This window comes from Macrobrachium nipponense, chromosome 24, assembly GCF_015104395.2.
Source record: "Macrobrachium nipponense isolate FS-2020 chromosome 24, ASM1510439v2, whole genome shotgun sequence".
Classification (NCBI taxonomy): Eukaryota; Metazoa; Arthropoda; class Malacostraca; order Decapoda; family Palaemonidae; genus Macrobrachium; species Macrobrachium nipponense.
The window spans coordinates 64,006,820-64,014,228 of NC_061091.1; positions in this window are offsets into that span (position 1 = coordinate 64,006,820).

Here is a 7,409-nt window from a genome sequence, read left to right on the forward strand (position 1 = left end):
TCTTAAAAGAGAAAAAAGGTAAGTTTTTTGGCCAATAATAAAAAAATGAATATTTTCACATTTTTTTTGGTACCCAAATGAAATAGGAAGTGGTTAACTTTTTTATAAAATAAACCCATATCATCCCAGAACGGAATTATGTAAAAAGGTGTAATTTACTGTTATATCAGTAATGTTATTCTCTCTCTGTGTCTCTCAAACAATAATTTATGAAAATATTTTTAAAAAATACAAAATATGCTGTATACACAAAAAATTGAGGGAATCCTTCTTAAAACTACTGTTTACAATATGTGACTGGCAGAAAAGGTGTCGAACCCATAGAGGTCAAAATCAGAAAAGAAAAAAAGGGTATTTTTTTTGGCCAACAAATTTGTTAAAATTTCACGAATTTTTTGGTACCTAAATGAAATAGGAAATGGCTAATTTTTTTATAGAATAAACTCATATCCTAGAACAGAATTTGTAAAAAGATCTGCACTAAGATGTAATTTACTGTCATATCAGAAATGTTATTTCTCTCTCTCTCTCTCTCTCTCTCTCTCTCTCTCTCTCTCTCTCTCTCTCTCTCTCTCTCTCTCCAGTGTGTCCTGATTTATTGACATAAGTTCATGTAATCTTTCGCAAGAAAAGATACAGACTCCCTACTTCCCCCCCCCCCCCCCCCCCCCCTCCCCCTCTTGTGTCTTAATCATTTCAAGGTCATCACCCTCTCCTAGAGCACTTTGTTACACAAACTTGAGGTTTTTGCCATAGAGGTGTCAGCAACCTCTAAATTGTCATCAAAATAACTTTATAATTCCATTATAAGTAAGTTGATGACATCCATGCCCGGAGAATACTGCCTGCTGGCCATTGATGAAAAATGCAGAAAAAAAATTCAAAAACTGAAAAATTGACATTCGAAGGAAATTGGATCAAATGGCAATATAAGGCATCTCAGCCACAACCAATGGCATGCATAATGAACACACACCACCTACCTACAGTTTCCAACAATACAAAACTATCCCAGAGTCAACAGTGTTAGACAGGAAATCACTACTTGATAACTTTGCCTTTGTATCCCACACATGTTCAAAACAAACTATTACATACTCGGAAAAGGGGAAAGGACAAAGGTAAGACAAACGCAAGTTTTGACATGATTGTAGTGTGTGTTCTGCTATCCTCTTGCAGATCGATCACACCCAGATTCGAGATAGACGATGATTTATGGGAAAAAACCTGTTTTTTGAAACACTCCTCGGGTCGTGCTTGACCCAGCAAACCTATCCAGGGCTAAGAAAAGAAAATGTGCTGACTTCATCATGAGTCGAGGTTTACAACTGCCCTTCGTCCCTACCATGTATGCAGCAAATCAACAATTGGCCTGTAATGTTCCATTTAATCACTCTGACAATCCCATCCGTCTTCCACTAAACCTAAATTTTTAACAGTAAATCAAGTAACACCTTGAACCAGCCATCCTCAATGGGGGTTCTGCGGAACCGTAACAATCACCAGGGGTTCCGTGGCAATTCATGTTTTATTTAATTGTTTGTTATTTATAAGTATATATTTTTCTTTGTCAAACATGGCATGAGAAATCGTAGTCCTATCATTTCTTTTATCGTAACATATCGTGTGAGATTTTTTCCTCTTGTTTTACTAAAGGTAATTATTACAAATGCATATATATATATATATATATATGTATATATATATATATATATATATATATATATATATAATAGGTATATGTATTATAGTATATGTATATATGTATATATATATAGATATATATATAGGTATCTATATATTATATATATTATATATATATATGTATATGGTATATGTATATTATATATATATAATATATATAGATAATATATATATATATATAATAATATATATATAATATATATATAATATATATATGTAAATGTATATGGATATGTTATGATATGTATATGTATATGTATGTATTATATATATATAAGATTATATATATATGGTATATATATATTGTATATATTGTGATATATATGTGTAACATATATATGTATATATATAGGTGTGTATATATATATATATATATATATATATATAATATATATATATATATATATATATATATATATATATATATATACAGTGAACCTCGACATACGAAAGTCACTACTTATGAAAAATCCAAGTTACGAAAGCAAAGGAAAAACCCAAGTTACGAAAGCAAAGACGGCTTTTTTTGCTACTGTATACGAAAATAATTCGGGTTGCGAAAGGGTAAAGTCCAAGATTCGCCCGGACCACTGAGAACAATTTTAAAACTCGCGCGCCACCAACTGAGTAGACTCACCACCATCCTCCTGCTCTCCCATTGGTTCCTGATGCTAGTCACTGCCGTAAGATCCTGCTCTCCTTTTGGTCAGCATCATGCCTCTATGTAAAGGCGTTCTTTGACCATTTTTTGCGGCAGCGTTATCGTAAACACTGGAATTCGTTCGTTCACATATATTTCGTTTGTTAAAGTAAATTCGTGTTAGTGATTTCACTTTCGTAGTGCTGTAAGTTACTTTATTGTGTTGTGTGTGAACTTAATTACTTACGTTATTAGCCATGGGTCCCAAGAATGTTGCTGAAGTTCACGGAAAGAAGAGGATGCTTTCTATGGAGAACGAAGATGGAGAAAATCAAGAATTGTTAATGTTTTCTGCCATTTGTTAATGTGTTTCGTAAAGTTTAGTGTTAATGTTTTCTGCCATTTTTTAATGTTTCGTAAAATTGAGTGTTCATGTTTCCTGCCATTTGTCCTCCTCCTCTGTCGCCACTTTCGGAGATCGCCTCACCTGAAAGTTAAGGTTCCACATTTTACTATATATGGACGTACATGTACATAAAGTATTTCTTGTACCATGTACACTAATACACCTTATTTACTGGTACATACTACAATAAAGGTTATGTTCTTAGAATGTTCTTAGAATTTTCTTTCTCTGTATTACTTACACTATATAACTTTTTGTGGGCTTTATTATAACAAATATCTAATATATGTGATGGATAACATAAATCTTTCCCTATTTTTCTTGTATTCAATTTCTTGATCCAAATATTGCGGACTGACAATACGCAATACTCGTAAAAACATAGAAGGAAAAATTTATATTTTGATGTTAAGATAGTGGCCTGAATAGAAATGAACATAAGTTAAGTTGTTGGTTGGTTTCCTATAAATGCTGAAATTACATTGAAATGGTTCCCTATGTATCAAAACATCTAAGAAAGGGAGGCAATTGTCTTTTTCCAATTCTAGAGTAAACTTAATCGATGGTACCTGGTTATTTAATTTAGAGAGTAGATCATTTACATCAATACCAGCAGGCAGAACAGCTAAAATATCATCAACATATCTATACCACTTTACAGGAATATAAATTATATAAGGTAAGTAGCGTTTTTCAAAGAATTCCATGTACAAGTTTGAGAAGAGTGGTGATAAAGGGTTACCCATTGCCATGCCAAATATTTGTTGATAAAATTCACCATTGAATATAAACTTACAATCACAAATGCACAACCTAGTGAGTGAAATAATGTGACTTATAGGTAGAGGTAATTCATGCCGAGTTAGTTCATTACTAAGATATTCTAAAATAGAGTCTATAAGGACTTTAGTAAAAAGAGAACATACATCAAAACTAACGAATCTTATCAGTGGGGCAAAGAGTAATTTTGTTTAATTTATCAACTAAATCTAGAGAATTATATATATGAGAATCGGAGATGGTTCCAAATAACGGGGACAAGATCTTAGTGATATATTTCGAAAGTTTATATGAACTTGAACCAACAGTACTGATAATAGGCCGCATAGGCTCATTTTCTTTGTGCGTTTTGACTAATCCATACAGGTAAGGTAGCGAAGGAGATTTGACTGAAAATTTGCCTAGTAGTTCTGTTTTATCTTTAAGGATATTTTTCACTGTGCTATTAAAGCTTTTTATGACTTGATCAAGGGAATTTTTTGTTAGTTTTTTATAAGTCACATCATCATCCAGTAGGGCTTGCATACGTGATATGTAGTCCGTGATATGTAGTCAGCTTTGTCTAAAATTACTATACTATTTGACTTATCAGCTTTTGTAATGTGGATAGTATTGTCCTTTTTTCAGATCGGTAAAACTTTTCTTATAGCAAGCAGGAAGTTACTTTCTTGCTTAACATTGGCAGCTCCGTAAACAATACCTATAATTATGTCAATATGATTTTGTGGAAGATCACAATATTTTTCAAATTTACGTAGGGATGACGCAATCATTAAAGCAGAAGGTCGACTCGTTATAAAGAAAGATAAACCATGTCCAAGCGCACTCGCAACATCTTCACTTATTTGTTTACTTGATAGGTTTACAACACAATCTTGATGTGGACAATTAGTCCAATCACTGTCATCAACAAGATTTTTTAGTTGTCTGTGATTGGACTAATACCTTTATTTATGGATTTATCACGTTCCAAACTTTCTTGATTCAGTTATACATATATATTATTTAATTATATATATATATTATATATAATATTTATTATATTTAAATATATATATTAATATTATATATATATTATTATTATATATATATATCTATATATATATATATATATATATATATATATAATAGATATATATATATATTAGATATAATAGTATATAATATTATATATATATATTATATATATATATATATATATATATATATATTATATATATAATATATATATATATATATATATATATATTAGGGCTTGTGCCTTGTATGATAAGGCGCCCTATGAGGTAATGTTTAGACTAGCGATAAACTTACGCTAAGTCGGTTGGTATTGCACTTCCATCTTCAATGGAGTGGTCTGGGGTTTGTAGATCACTTACGAAGTCGGTATTATCTTGTTAGTTATTACGACGATGTGTTAAACTCATGGTGAGGAGGTTCTTGTAGAAAACACGAAATATAAAAATATATGTATTTCTTCTGAAGTTTTACATGCTGAAGATCAGATATGTTATTGTACAAGTCTTCTAATAACGATAGCTTGATCGCTTCTGCCAATGATGATGGCTACTTTCTTGGTCTCCCTCTACATGATAAAGCTTAGGTAAAGAGATACAGGTCTTCTAATGACGATAGCTAACTCTGTTCTGCCTGTCTACCATCTCTGTTACAAGTTATGAAGGAACAGACAGTAGTTCGAACATATGAACATACATACAAATGACATAGTTTCATACGAACACACAATCAAAATGAGACACGCTACAGATCACGTAGGCCGTTTGAATTATAGGTCGGGGTAGTTGTCTCAAGCAGGAGCTTGGACTAATGTTTATAACAATTGAATGACTACAGGTGACAGCATGTCAACTTAGCCTACATACTTATTGTATACGTCATCTTTAGCGTCTCTAGTCTGATCACATTCCTGCAAGCAATCTGGTCTTTTATATATATGGACTAACATTCCATATTTTTATTATGTAAACACTTACATTAGCTCGGTCAGCTACTAAAACCAACTACTGAATATTACTCAAACTTGACTTGCATTAGTCTTATAGGAGTGTGATACAGACACTATGTGAATATATATATATATATATATATATATATATATATATATATATATATATATATATAATATATATATATATATATATATATATAAGTAAATAAAAATTCATGGTGTACATGAATTGATTCAAGTAATAAAATATAAAACAATGATATTGGTAAATAATAGTGATCACGTGATATATAATGATACAGTTTTTCACTTCATTTCATTAAGATACATATGCTACAGAAAATACTAATGTACTCTGATAATTGCATAGAATGAAGATTAACATTGATAAAAAAATCATATTTTAACTGATAAAAAATTACATATATGAATTTGATAACATTATTAATGTTTATGCTGATTGATTCGTTGATTTTTATGCTAAATGGTTATATATCTGATTCATTAATCCATATACTAACTCATATATAACTGCAGATATTGGTAGGATAAAAGGTAACAGATTGATTATAGGCTACCTGATTTGTTTATACATATGTATACGGATTCATATGATTATGATTAATATATGTGCACTTTAAATAGATTCCTATTGCGTACACGCAAAGATATATTTCGATTCCGTTATTCATGATCATTTATATATAGATTCCTAGTGCGTACACGAAAAAATATATTTCGATTCTGTTGTTTTATGATCATTTATATATAGGATACATGATACTTTATATATAAGGATACATGACCGAGGTTATACTACTTCACTTTTAACTAACGTTCGAACAACTTTTCGAAAAAGACCATTACACAGTTCCAGACAACCAACCTATAGCCCAATGAAACGGCCTATTTCACAGGGTTAAAACAAGGGGAAAATTTGCCTGGGCGGGTCCAACGTTCTATTTTTGCGCTCATACTTATTCTCTGCATCCTAAGCTACACGATTACGTTCGCGATGAATAAAAAAACATCCCCAGCACGAGTCCTTCGCCAGCAAAGTAGAGTTGAATATCCTTCGGGTCGTAATTGTCGGAAGTATGTCCCTTTTGTAGTCGAATTCCGACAAGCCGCTGGAGCGTTCCGCATGAAAACGAGATTTAAGACGAGATACGGTGTCGGTCGAAGAAGTCCATGAAATTCCTTTCACATTGTAGGCGGTTGTTACTTGACTGTAGTTGTCCGCTGCGACGAACGATTTTTTGAAGTTGCGATGTGAACTCTCGTACTGCAGGATACTGTAACCAGGTTCCATTAATCAGCCTGCCAAGTGAAATTATACTTGTCACAAGGGCAAACGTAAATTCAGACAACATCCAAATACCGGGAGGGGAGAGAGCCATTTAGACCAGACTTAACCCACATGAATTCGCTGATATTTAGGAATTCAAAAGAGTCCGCTGGTACAAACTTTTTTATCCATGGCATTACAATGAGTGAACCTATCCAGGTCTATGAGGACTGTAAAAATATCCATAATTATAAAAATAAACACATATTCAATACGAATCCCAAAGAAAATTCGATATACTGGTAGTAAGTTACTAGAACAAAGAAGTGTGAAACGGAGCTATTGTAAGAAATTGCCAGGCAACATAAGAGTCAAAAGAGAAGATTAATCATGATTCTGTATTTCTCTATGCTAACTGAAATTAAGTTGTGATAAAATCTGATCCTATGTGCCCTAACAAAAAGTTTCATTATTCAATTTCTCGCGCACATCCTCTGAGGTTAACTTTAAAACAATTATTAATAGGTAGAGATGCAGCGAAAAAACCCACTATGTACTAATTTCTATAATAAACTTTGGGTTTTTCAAGAAATGCGACATTTTTCCCATGACTTGATACTTC